Source organism: Dermacentor albipictus, chromosome 9 (genome assembly GCF_038994185.2).
Source record: "Dermacentor albipictus isolate Rhodes 1998 colony chromosome 9, USDA_Dalb.pri_finalv2, whole genome shotgun sequence".
Classification (NCBI taxonomy): domain Eukaryota; kingdom Metazoa; phylum Arthropoda; class Arachnida; order Ixodida; family Ixodidae; genus Dermacentor; species Dermacentor albipictus.
Window position 1 is genome coordinate 11,835,001 of NC_091829.1, and position 14,373 is coordinate 11,849,373.

The window sequence follows — 14,373 nt, forward strand, 5'->3', positions numbered from 1 at the left end:
TTTTGGTTCTTGCCTCAACACGCTGTTCGTTAATAACATCCCCGAAATTGGGAAGGTCCGCGGAAGTTGACTGTAATCATGGCTAATCATTTCCATAATTATAGGCTTGCGGCGCTCAGTTGGTGAATATATCACGTTTATGTTGCATTTGTTAATTCAGTACAGCACCTTGGTTTTAATAAACGCATAACAACAACAACAGGAAAGTTTGGCGTAAATCCACTAAGGTCAACAACAACAATCATGACAACATGTATTTATCCTGAGCGCTATGAATGCGCTTCATCGTTGTCATTTCTATATATACTACTTACTCATCGGCCCTCGTCGCCTTCGTCGGGGCGGTCTCGCGAGGTGTCTGTGCATCAAATACACTGCGTCAGCCAAGGTCACATTATATATATACATATATATATATATATATATATATATATATATATATATATATATATATATATATATATATATATATATATATATATATATATATGTATGTACACATATATATATACACACAGTCGCCGAAGAAATAAAATCGAGGGGCTCGAATTTTTTTTTTCTTTAACATGTCCAAATGAAATCCAATAGACAATGATGCCAAGGAACGCATCGGGGAAATTAACCGCGATTGAAATTGAAATAGAACATGATGAAGGGGAAAAAGGAAATGTAATTGGACTGAAAGACAAGATGCCGCCAGTGGGAGCCGGATCGATAGCCTCCGCATTACGCGTGCGATGCACCACCAATTGTGCTACGGCGATGGCTATTAAACCGTCCGCTAACTTGGGTATTCATCTTTTACTAGACCTAGCCTTGGGAGTGTTAGCCAGCGCCACTCAGAGCCATGGTGGCCAGATGTGGAACATCCTCGAAGGAACATCAACGCCCTCGAATACACGCGAAGTCCCTCGAGCGGCCAGTCGCGCGGCAATTTTACGTGTGTTCGCGGGCTGCTTCCATGCTTGCAAAAGCACCTTTATGTGGCACGTATTGAGTAACAGAAAGCTGTATCGGGAGTTTCGTGCTGCTTTACAATTTTCTCATTGACGCTTTTCATCTAATTGTTGATTGACTAATTAAGTAAGACTAATTATGTAATTAGGCGGAATATAATATAACATATATTATGCGTACCTTCACGCGACGGAAAACAACATTACCTTGGTTTTGTCGACCTACGTGGCAATTGTATATTTTTGAAGTTTGGCTCAAGTTACGCGGAGCACCCCACATAGCGTTAACTGCCTCCATCATGATATACCAAAAAGCCCAGCGTGCAACTTTAGTTAACTGTCATTGCGAATACTATTGCTTTTTTTCCCGCATATTTTGCTTTTTACCGAGATTCCGATGTCGTGGAAAATAGAGCTGGTAGCAGCTTAGCTGGAGGGGGCTACACAACCGAGATACTAGCACGCAATAACGGTTCGCGCTTTCTTGCCAGTATACGGACCAATAACGACTTCCACATGCGCGTCGACTTTGATGCCAGCGAATTGGAATCGTTCCCTTGAATTGGAATCGTTCCCTTGACCGCTTTTGAGTTCGGCCCTCGCTTACCTATACGTCATCTCAGCATCCACACCGCTGCATGACGCATTTCTGTGACGTACGGTGCGCGCGTACGTGCTTCCTCTGTTTCCCTCCTTCCTCTGTCAACGGCGTAGCGCATGACTGCCGCTTTTAGGTAGCCGGAAATTCTTTTAAGGAGGAGGAGGGGGGGCAGGCACTCGTTTGGGTACGGGTAGAGTAAGAGGGAGAGAGGTGAAGCTGGGCTGACAGCACACTAACACAAATTTCCAGGGGTGGAGGCAATTGTCCGGTATGCCACTCTCTCCCTCCCCCATCCTGGCTACGCCACTGGTGGCTCCATTGTCTCCGCACGCCTGAGCTTTTAGCGACACAATATGCACTTGAGCATATTACATGTTTGTTTGTTTTCGCGCTTTGCTGGAAACTGAATGTGAATAAAAAAAAAAACGAGGAGTTTTCGCTAAAAAGCTCCGCCTGAAGGAAACTGCGCTAAAGCTTTTAACGCCCGTATGGGTGTATAACGGTGGCGCGGTTTGTCCTGTGGGAGTTTAGACTAATTATGTAGTTTTTAAAAACTCTATTTTCGTTAATACTGCAGTCATAAGTCGGTTATTGGAGAAGAAATTGGCGGTCTGAGTCCCCCCCCCCCCCCCCTTTTTTTTATACTTCGCGCAGAACCCCAACGCCTGTGCGCCAATGTGACCTCATGGACTTGAATTCTTTCTTCTTTTTTTTAGTTTCGGATCATAACGGCTCAGTAAAAGTTCTCTAAACTTGCCAAGTTCAGTATTTGGCTCTCTTAAAATATGATACAGTCGCTCTTTACAGTTAAAAAAATTAATACCTGGGCCCAGCAAACGCCGTCGAAATCCATGTCGTCACGGGTAGCTGTTGCGGGAATTTCGAGGTGGTGTCGTCACCCGTATATCGCTATGACGTGTTTTCTGGCTTATACCAGGCCTGTCCTCACGGTAAGAGCGACTTTGCTAGCATTGTAGAAGGGCAATTTACTAATACAACTCAACATATTTCTTTTTCTATGTAGTGTCCCTTCAAGTGTAAGTTTGTTTGTTCGCGGCATTTTGTGGCAACATGGTGATAGCTGCGACGAAGGATCACGAAAACTGCATAAAATGCCGATCGACGTCGAACTCTGGCGCCACATATTTCGGTAGGCATCGGGTGGCCAGAATTATTACGCAGTTTTCGACTGCGGCTCCTTTCGCCGCAGGTGTAGTTTGGGCTCGCTGTCACATACAACTGAAAAGTTTTACAGCCTCGAAGCAACAGTGTTAGCCAAGGGACAAGCCAACGCTCTTGGTTGTGCAAGATATTTGCATGCAATAGAAGGCTGCCTCACATGATCCTGCTCATCAATCGCTTCTGAGGTACACGTTCATGCGCCAACAAGGCGCAGGTACTACGTCCCTTGTTGTGAAGTCTCTGTATTTACCGCGACACAGAATTATGGCGCCATGGATCCTGCATCCAAGAGGCGAAATGAACGCTGTTGCCGATAAGATAACGGCGCCAATCTTCGCGTTTTTTTTTTCCCGCTATTGTCTGCGTCACTATGCATATGGCATACAAGAACCTCCATAAGGGATAACAGAAACCCGTGCAAACGCGAACTACAACTTTGTATCGCAAGCAGAATTCTCAGTCATTAGACATTTCTGAGGTACATATGACATACGAGAGCCTTCAGACAAGAGGCTTCAAGAACCAGTTCGAACACTACTACACACTTGCTACCGGATGTAACGTGACCGCATTCCTTAAGGGAAGTCAGCTACAAAATAGGGGCCAGGGAACAGGGTTAGCGCGGGGATATTCTTTGTTTGCGGGCATTCGTGGTCACTAAATGCGTAAATGAACAGCACCACGAACGCCTGCAACGCCTTACAATGAAACGCGCTGACCGAAGCGTACGCTAGCCTGTATTGTCCGATGCAATCCTGAAAGCACGCGTACAGAGTAAGAACTACAAAAAAAATTGATGAAACTTGCTGCAAAGGTTATTTGCTAAAAACTTACAGCGGAACGCTATTCTCACGAAGTTCGACTTCATGCCTCCTGCAGACTAACGAACAAATGATGATATCGCGTTCGACGTTCAGAGCTGTCCATGGATTTGAAATATGGAAAGAACAAAATGAATTTAGTTCCATTCCCCTTACGACAAATTATTCGTCGCAGCACGTTACTGCAAGATTTACTGCACGGTTTACTGCAAGGTTGCTCAAAATGTATTCAAATTCGTCGCTGGCGTGCGCGTCGGCACGCAAACCACTCACGTTAAGAGTTGATGCGTCGAACAGCGAGGTTGCATCCGAGTGCCCGAGACGTGAGATTCGCCGATTTTCCAGGAGCCACCATGGGACAGTGTGAAAACGACGTATACGTTCTGAACGAACACGAGAGACACAGAACGGGGACGAGACCGCGAAATTGGCTGCCAGCATCGACGCAGCAGTCGCGAAGTATTTCGTGCCGACACGGACGGTCTAGCCGATTCAGCGTGGTTTCGTTGCTGCGAATCGAACCTGCGACCTTGCGCTCAGCGTAACAACGAGTCAAGCCTGTCAAGTCTACGAAGGTCCCCGCACAGTGAATGCTTCTGGTGGATAAATATTGTCCACCACTCGAAGGAGCTCCTAATTCTTGATAAATACACCCCCATGTCCCGTTCAGAAATCGGCAGAGGCGATAGTTTGAAAACGTTTTTGTAAACCGTCGCAACATATCGCATCATTTGTAGTTAGTAATAGTTAGTTACGGCCATTTAGTTATATCATGAGATGCCAACAAACAAAGACACCAAGGACAAGATAGGGGAAATTACTAGTATTTACTAATTTAATTAAAGAAATTATAAATTAATGGCAATGAAAGTGGGTGAAGAAACTACTTGCCGCAGGTGGAGAACGATCCTACCGGCCGCAAGTTCGATCCAACCTGCGTCATGCGAAGACGTGGGATAGTTCCCCACCTGCGGCAAGCTTTTTTTTTTTTTTCATCCACTTTCACTGCCATTCGTTTATCATTCCTTTTATTCAATTAGTAAGGACAAGTAATTTCCCCCATGTTGTCCTTGGGATCTTTATTTGTTGACATCCAATGATATGATTAATAAAAATCGGCCCCCTCGCTTAACCCCTTTCTTCTCGTTCATTAGTTAGTTAGTAATATTTTGTTATAGTTGGTAAGTTAGTTAAAACACCACAAAAGACAGCCAGAAGGACCCTTTACACAGTGTAACGCTTCTCTAGACAAGACAAAAAAGCACGCAGCAAACACCTACAAAACCGTGGTTATCATGCCAGGCAACCACACGAAACTTCTGCAGGGCTTTTTAGAAAGCATTATGGTACCTGAGAAAGCGCAAGTATAAACTATAATTACTGCACTGTTGAAAGAAATCAACCACGGAGCATATGACTATTCGGCAACGAACTTTATTCTCGCGTAAGATTCCCGTGCAAAAATGAACACCCGAATATTCAGCCGGGTATATCAGTCTATAATGCACCCAGGCTGCAGTGCGCAAAGGACGCGGCACTCGCGTGTCCAACGTTTCTTTTCGCGCGCCAAAAGTCCGCGCACTCGCTCCATCACAGGTCTGACGATGTATCGTCATTTTGGATCCGTGCACATGGTGACTAAAGGTATTCCCATAGCCTCCGAGATTGCTAGGCGCACACTAGACCCGATTTCTGGGGCCATCGATTTCCCCGCACGAATTTGGGCCTACGCTTCCTAGAGGACGCTTCGGCATCATAATGCGCGCACGCAGCTCCGTGCGGAGGATGCAGCCATTAACCAGCGGATAACATCTGACCATGGTGACCGTAAATAAGTTGAACGAGCAACGCCGGCACGCCTGCCCAAACACGGATCACATAGGACCGACTCTTCGCGGAGCACTTTCGAAGGGCAGCTGGCGTGTGCACGATTACTTGACAACATATCACGAATGCGTCAAATGGCCACCTGTGGCTGCATTTTGCGAGCCGCACGACGGTGATAAAAAGAAGTCTGCTTAACGAAGCTCTACCTCGGTCCCAGCTGTGATTTCCCTATTGAGAAACACGAGGAGCGCCGAGATGTCCTAGGAGAAGCCGTGTGAGAAGACTTGGAACATAATTTCTGGCATTTAAACAAATTGTTTTGCTTATACTTATGCCACATGGGCATAAAGAATGATGTTGATGTTGAGTTTAATGGCGCATAAGCAACTAAGGCCATCATGCGCCAATCGCGAGGTATAATGTAGGAAAAAGCTGGGTAGCCTCAAAAGGTCCTTCTCTGATAGAGGACCCCGAGGAATCCAACAAATTAAATAAACACCTCAGCATTCTTCTCGGACATGAAAACATAAAGAATGACTTTACCTGCCTAATGCCTTAAAGTATAACGACATTCTCGTGGTGACACGGGGACACATTTAATGTCATGAAAAGTTAATGCGATTTCAGGCATCGTGAGTTGTCACAAATCATTCGGCAGTCGATTGAGTATACTTTCGCTCCTAATGTTAGCATCTATACGGCTGCACATGAAATACACATTTCTGAAGTAAACTGAAATGCTTCTACATAAAATATAACAGTTAATGTTATTAGTGCTATTTAATGACCTTTTGCCTGACAAGCACTTTTTTCGTTGTATTAGAATGGCCAAATTAGCCTACGGCATTCACTGCAGCTGTCGTGTCGCAGAAACGTCAGATATAATAACATTAAGTCAAAACACACTGACATTTAAGGGCATTAATTTCGCACGCGTGGCATGGGTATTATCCTATCGACTGTGGAAACTAGACCTATCGTTCGCACAAATTATAGCTGATAAAGATCGCAAAATTATCGCTAACTCTGTACCTTCGCAATAATTGCACCTTCTAAGAATTAACACGTTTTAGATCACTCCAAGTGAAGAAAGTTGATGGTCTCGGTGGCTAAGGGGCTGCGTGGCTCCACTGCTATGCACAAGGTCAGAAGTTCGACTTCCAGCTACGGCGGCCGTATTCATATGGGGCTAGAAAGCAGAAGCACGTGTACTGAAGTGTCTCTGCTTGTTAAGGAATCCCAGATGCCAGGCAGTCAAGTCGGCCAAACTTAATTTGTACATCCGATACCGCGGCGCCGATGCATGGGAGTTACCTTCGGTCCTTATAATTAAAGCGAAGAAAGCTACAAAAAATTGCGCAGATCCCACGTGCTGCGGAAATCGATGTTATGCAAAGCATTTTTTCAGGTTGCATCGTTTGCAGGGTTTCTGCAGGTAGCATCCAGCCTCGTTCTGGTTCCGCAAAGCGTTAACAGGTGGACCAACGTGTTCGTGCACGGCGAACAATAGTTGTACGTGCGTGAATCGAGCGCGTGTGTGACGACAGCAGCAAGACGACGGTGACGACAATCATATGACGGCGGCGGCATGATTTCCATACACCGGCCGTTCGACGCGAGTTTACCACATGCCGATTGTTGGGTCGCACATAATACTGGACGGGGGCGTCGGCGAGAGAACCACGTATTGTAACGCCATGCGATCTGCGGCTAAGCGCTACACCATCGCACGTCTACGTCATGTGGTGTATGCGCTACAACGACGACGGTACTTGTATACTCCGGCTCAGAAAAGCCTGTTCGTCTTGGACCGATCACGAAGGCGGTAAGGCGTCGCACAGCGTCTACGTATAGCGTAACGAGTACATATCCTTCGCTGCTACAAGTAAAGGCTGGGTAATATAGGCCGATCACGAGCGGGTGTAGTCTGAGACAGCGTCTCAAGACACTAACTGTCACGAGGGAAGAATGCGATAAACCTGCACGTGACGCACACGCCAAGCGTCTCAAAGAGCTAGTTGGCTTTGGCACGAGAAAAGAACGGATGCGATCGCCATCTAGCGGACAATAATAATAACAATAATAATAAATAAGATCATGCCCTAATGGTTAGAGCACTTGGCTGCAGTGCCGGCAGACAGATGTTCGATCCCACCATCGGTCTCGCATTTATTTTTATTAAAGAAGATTCAAAAAGAGGCGAGAAAGGAACCTGTCTACCGCAAACTGTAATCGCAATGTCTCTGGAATGAGGCAATGAAAGCTTCGCAGTACAAGTAAAATACAGATGTGGATAATTGACCAATCAGGCAACGTAGGAGTCGCGAGTGCGAATGGCTGCTAAACATGTCAACCATGACTTCGAACCGGTTTCAATGGGTTCGCCGCTCAGCTGCTAGGAGGCACTGCAATCGCACTGTTGGCGGCGGGGGAGGCTACGAGAGCAGGTGAAAGACGCTCGCATGATGTCGAATGAAGGTCCCTTCCTAGGATTGCAGCCTGTACCGGAGGTGCACACCGTCATGGAGGTTGGCCGCTCTCGCCTCCGTTACGTGGCAACGGGGATAAATAAGAAAAAGGGTCAACGCACCGCGTCGGTATCAATAACCGCCGATTCGAGACGCGCTTTTACCGGCGTCTTCGTCGTCGTGAGCATGCATCCGTTTTCTTTGTAGGCCGTTGGAGCGGAGAAGCTGTTTTCGTTTTGTCTGTGTGTTCTTCCCCTCCTTGCCGTGTAGTCCCGCATCATCATCGGGTGCTAATGCGTACGCGCTGCGCGCGCATATATGCACGCACCAGGGAGAACGCACGAATCTCATTGACCCCACTCGCACGTTCCGTGTCCACGGTGTGCGATGGCATAGGCAAGAAACACGCGTAGTACCGTATTTACTCGAACCTATGGGACTGTCTCGATTCTACTCCGACACCTAATTTTGGGAAAGGCACAAAATTACAGAGCAAAAGCTTTTCTCGAACGCAAGTCGAATTAATAAATAAACGCCATTCGACTGCGTAAGGAACGTGCATTTCATTACTGTTCGTCGAAATGTTGAAGCAGCTTCTTCCGGGCGATGCCTCGAGCATTCACCCGCTCCCACGACTTCACCCGTACAATTTCCGTCGTTAAGGACATTCTTGCATCTCTGTGTTTTGATAAAATCAGCAACTTCTTTTTTTTTCATTCGAGGTGACGATATTTTGCGGTACGGTGAAAGCCAACCACTACGCACGCAGAGCTGAGAAATTCGTTCTGTTGTTGCTGTCTAATTGTGGCTGCGAGGGGGCGTTAAGGGGCGACTGACGCGCAAACCGCAAGGCCTTCGGCACGGCTTCCGCACACGTGCGGTCTTACGAAAAAAAGTGCTCACGTCGCACATCGGTGCACAAATTTCGATTTACACTGCATGTGCGGGCCCAGTATAAACAGAAATTTGTGCACCAGGGTGCGACAGGTGCAATTTTTTTCGCACGACCGCAGGCGTGCGGAAGACGTGCCGAAGGCCTTGCGGTTTAAGCCGACCACCGACTCCCGTACATGATTTTTCGGCAGAATAAAGAATGCATCGGCCTACATGTGGGCAAATACGGTAATGGTGGTGTTGCTGGCCGACGCTGCCCTGGCGCACGCGCTGAACTTTCCGCTGCCGTTGGATGCCTTCGCTTCCACGTATACACCGATCTCTGACGCCTTTCAGACGAGCGGTCTCGCGCAGCTACAGCCTTCGTCGGTGCCCAACTCGTTTTCCTCGACGTCACGCCGTTCGCTTCGGTGTGCGCACGCACTACCTGCGTGCTTGCTAGGGGAAGAGGGTTTCAAGAGGATGCCGGCCGTAAGCAGGGCGATACCGCCTGCAGAGCCCTTCTGCAAATTACACGGGACCTCTTACCCCCCTGTATGAATGTTACAGCCGCACGAATTCGACCTTTCCCTCTCATTCTAGAAAATTAAGGTAGCGCGATACAAGCGGCGTTGACGTAACGGGGTTCACCACTGCATATTCTCTCTGCACTGCCTAGAACGGTGCAGTGCTGCGTAAGCATACAGATGGCGTCGACGTCACAGAAAACTAGGTTAGGGAACCAATAACTCGCGCTCAAGAAGCGTTGCGTCCTCGTTCTGAATGATCGCGACCGTTGAAGAATGGGTACAATAAATTGCCAGTCGAGAGTCGTTGCCATGCTAAAGGTTCTGTACTACTGTGTTCCCGGTTGTACAAATACAGCTCCAGAGGCGACAGCACTGCACGTTTTTCAAAACATATCCCTATAGCGAGTATTTAACGAGATTAGAAACGCTACGGACGAGAAAAGGTGGGTTCCGAAGAGACTATAAAGTGCTCGAGGCACTCAGAAGCGTGCGCTCCGTTATACCATACGCATTTCATTTTTACTCACCCTCACTGAGAAAGTAGCAGAGAGCAGCTATAATCCTATAATAATGCTGCTGCTGCTACACGAGCAGAGTGAATGAAAAATGAAGTGATTACAGGGGCAAGCACGCAGCTGTTAGCATTCAGCGCTTGTGGCGCCCTCTTGTGCTTCCCGCGTGCGCATAATGACTCGCGCCGACAGCAACGACGGTTTGGCTACGAAAGGGAACAGCGACTTGTTGACTCCCATGTGAACCAAGAGGTTGCAAAGTACCAAATTTAGCCTTGCTAATCACGAGCGTGCCCCCTCAGGTTATGATGCGTGTTGGACGAAGGGGCGTGCTAATAGCGTCCAAGTGGGGCGCTTTAATGCATGCTTATTATCCCCCTGTTCAACGGTATACGCTTTCGCATGCCTGCCATTGGAAACTAAACACAAGGAGAAGCAAAGGGCATGCCGAATTTTTAATCGCACCGTGATGCACCAGCGTGGCATCGATTCAAGCTGTGGCGTTGTTGAACTCAAACGTGGACGGCGCATTTCCTTTACCACAGAGCGCTGCTTCTTTGTGCGCTAAGTCGGGGCCAAGGGATCAAGGTCAACAAATTAAGTCTATTTAGATAATAGACAGGAATACTGGACGCTGAGGTTACGACCGATGAGGCGTGGAAGATCACTTGAAATAAGTCAATTAAGCGAACGCTAGTAGAGTACTTGAGGACGTACAAATATGCGATCACAGATGTCGCCGACCTGTAAGATGAACCCCTCCCACTTGCATACGCAGGAACAAGTTATGAAGGTAGTCTCGTGGAAGCTAAAATACGTTTAATTCGATTCGTGCACCACGCCCCACGTACAGCCTTTGTCAAAGGAAACGGAGCCAATGCACGAATAACCGGAGCTTACTGCGGCACGTCCAGGTGGCTTCCTGTTGCATCTGCGTACTACGTACTCATCGTTTCTGGAGGAAGACTCGAACTCTTTTCTTCCTCCTTCAGAGCTGCCCAGCGCCAGGAGTACCAGGAAGCCGCGGCGCGAATCGACACCATGCCTCAAGTGGTTTCGTTTATTTTGGCAAAATATGTGCGCTTTTGTGCTGAAACATACTGATTTTGTCTAAAAACAGTCAAGTGACTCGTACATTGCCCTTTCCACAGTTGCGTCCACACATAGATACAAAAAAACGGCCATCAGTGATTGCTAAAGCCGATTCCGAAATAATAAACCTGCCTCAAGGTTGGCCTTTTTCCAGAGGTACCCTCTGTCATCAGTCGCGCACCGCAGCCAATACACTTGCATTCAAAGGTCACTTCTGGATTAACAAAGGCGGCTAAATGTACCGCGGACCGCACGTCCGCTAGTATGACGGCGGATACCTGTACTACGCTATATGCCACGACGTTTGCTACAAGCTTCATTGAATAGACTGGTGAAACAAGCCAAATTAATTAGGCCGGTAATATTTACAGCGGAAACGTTAACAAAAAAGAAAAGAGCCTCTTCACATACCTCGGAATCCGCTGCCTCCTTGTGCCTGTCAGCACTGGCGTCGGGGTTGGCAGGAGACGCACGGCTAGTAAGTGTATCAGGCCTACCATCACCGAGTCCAGCCCTGCGCTGGCGGTCCTGTGCACGTGCCCTTGTATTCTGCGTACGACCTCTGTGCACGAAACCTGGACCGACGTCACGCTCTGCGGGCAAAGAAAACGTTGATTTATTGAAGCTCTCTCCAATAGGCGGTGACATGAACCACTCGTCTTAAGACTAACTCGTACTGTCGTACAGGCTCCATCGCTCTTCTGAGTGGCCCACCTCGAGTGACAACCAGCGACCGCGGACACCACGGAGGAGCTCCATGCTTTTGTGCGCTTCTGCCTTCTGATATTCGACGCGGTAACATCCCGAAACGAACAGACTTACAGAGCGTACGCGAACTGTAACGAACCGGATGATCACAACATGCTTGCAATGCACAGGCAAGCTTAAATGTGGCGTGGCATGTCGGATCTAAAGAAAAGCTGAATATTTGATTCTCGAAGCGCAGCCTGGATTTCAGATCTGCTACGGTGTACGAATGTACTCAACCAACATAGTGTCCTGAGGTCTTAATGGCTGCAAGATAAAAACTGTGCTGACTCTCGACTTTTGCGCGGAACCGGCACGCCGTTAACTTTTGACCTTGCCTGTACACATCGCGGCGGATCCATATAGGAACTGGTAGAAGATCTTACTATTGATTACGCGCACTTTCAATACGCCTGCGCACGAGACCATGATGGTATGCAGTCCATGTTTGCTTCTGCACGGGCGCCTGCCTTGCTGTATTCTGCATGGACGCCATATTTCTTATTCGCGACTGCCGACGCTTATTCGATAGATAGAGATTCCGTCACGCTGGAAAAGGCTCGACTTCGTGCGGTTGTAAACACCGGCGACAAAGCGCGCATTTGCACGATAAGTTGCTGGTACGCTGTGATAGACCCTTTTTTTTATATACATACTCGAACGTCTCAGTAAGCTAGCCTAAACCACCGCGCGTCGGACTGAGACTGACGTGCTGCCCGGGCTCGTGTCGCCCATGTCGGCCGGCTCAAACAACCCATCCAGCGGTACGGCCACGGGACTCGCTCGCTCATGTGACACGTGGAGAGATTCGTGGACGGGTGAAGCGGGATTTGCTATGCCACTTCACCATCGAAGTAAACTGGGCGCCGAGTCACGGTCGCAGCCGTTGTAATGAAAATTACGCAGATACTGCGCACACGTTGGAATCTATACCTGAAGTTCTTTGAAGCGGTTGATTAAATGCTAGCTATCAAACAGTTCATCTTCTGCAACGCCTTTCGCAGCACAGCGGTTACGCGCCCGCCCGACGAAACAGCAAGACGCGGAAGCCATCACCACGTGACCCACGCGACCGCGGATTAAGTTGCCTGCGGTGTCGGCCCACTTTACGGCCCGCCATCTCCCGGTTTATGCCGCTGCGCTGCCTCCAGGGTCGGTCCACCTCATTCGGGAAGAAGTAGACCCGATCAGACACACCAAACCCAGGGAAAGAAGGCAGGGAAAGCTGCGCTTTAATAAAGTAATTATGCGCTTGAATGCGTATATATTTGTAGCATGTGAATATTTTTGGTACTCTTTTCTTGTTTCACTGCGTAGTTGCGCGGAAAACAGAACCGGTCACCAGCACGTCTGCAGTAGTATATAGTAGTATAGATGCAGTTACCTATAATCCGATTCGTTATATGCGACCTATCCGTTATGTAAATTATTCGGCAATACAGTTTATACCTGGCGTTTCAGCAAACACTTTCAAAAATTTTTTTAAAGTTGTTTGTGGCAGGTTGTACAATTCTAGTTCGTGGGCTGGTTTACTCGAAGAGGCGCGCATTACTTGCACAAAACATTGTGCAAAAATTACATTATGGTCCATATTGCAATTTACAAATTCTAACCCTAGAGTTCGCAAGGCGGGTCCACTTGCAACGAATTCTCAGGATGACACGAGTTCCAAGATATTAATTCCTGAACTTTGCGGAAAGATGTACTGGCGTTAGTTGCTTTCCTAACAAAATGTTGTTTCAGGCATTAAAGCACAAAAACACAATCGTCCTCTCTGCAGCTTGCGACCGGGTGCTCAAAACGCGTAACATTTCGTAACAACGTCATTGATATTGATATCGTCTGCAGCGGTGGTCGTTCGCTAGCACATTTTTTTTTCTCAGCGGGAATAATAATGTTCATGTGTAACAACAGCAGCACAAGTCAGGACACGCATTGCAGAGAAAGTAACGCGCACGAACAGGGACGCATTTCGAAAAGAGATAGCTTCGGAGATTATACAAAGCTCGTCAGAATTCTTGTACGACGGAACTGCCCGGCTACATCACTAGCAGAAAGAAAATCTCCATGCAAGGCCTTCTTCGATCTAAAGATTCGATATAAAAAAAGACTATATAAGGCGCGTCTCCTTTCCGTATCAGTCGTCGGTCTTTGCATTTCCCCCTCGACGCGCGCGTCCCGCGCAGGCTCTCCACCGCCTTCGTGCCTTTTTCGACATGGCCTCCGTCATCACCGTGAACGTCGTCGTCAGGTCGTCGTCTTCGTCGTCACGATGGAGGCAAAAGGCGTAGCACATCAGAACCAGGACAAAAGAAGAGCACAGACGACACAAACGTTTGGCGTTCTTCTTTTGTCCTGGTTCTGATGCTCTACGCCTCCGTCATGATATACCAACAAGCCCAACGTGCAACTTTAGTCTCGTGCCATCACGCTGTCGTAATCAGGCTGCCGATCGTCACGCCATGTTCACCTCTGCCGTCATCATCATTTCATCGGTGCTGATGCCACAGTGCTGTTCTTGCAGTTACACACGCGCTAACATCACACACAGCTGGGGCATCTTAGCTGTTTAGTACAGTAGTACCAATTTCTGCGGGCGTCAGTGCACCGAGCAGCAGATGAGGAAGAAGAGGAGACGTGTCGGCGCGTACAACTGCCTGCTTCTTGGCCAATCCCCCATAGTGGATATGCACCAGTGCTTGGAAGACAAGGTAAGACGAGACCAGACGATCCGATCCCAGGCCCGTCCCCCGCAGCGGGTGCT

General features: G+C 48.0%; 1 protein-coding gene across 8 annotated transcripts in view; it reads right to left on the reverse strand.

Annotated features, from left to right (window-relative positions):
- LOC135911132 (nucleolar protein dao-5-like) overlaps window positions 1-14,373 on the reverse strand; it is a 282,911-nt gene that overhangs the window by 246,880 nt on the left and 21,658 nt on the right. For 3 of the 8 annotated variants that reach the window (XM_065443266.2, XM_065443263.2, XM_065443264.2), the window contains exons 1-2: window positions 11,540-11,846; window positions 11,274-11,455 (exon numbers count right to left, since the gene is read on the reverse strand). The gene's annotated coding sequence lies outside the window, so the exon portion shown is untranslated. Of the gene's footprint in view, window positions 1-11,273; window positions 11,456-11,539; window positions 11,847-11,995; window positions 12,324-14,193; window positions 14,325-14,373 lie in introns of those variants that run through there. The other 5 variants (XM_065443270.1, XM_065443267.2, XM_065443268.2 and 2 more) reach the window with 5 other exon arrangements.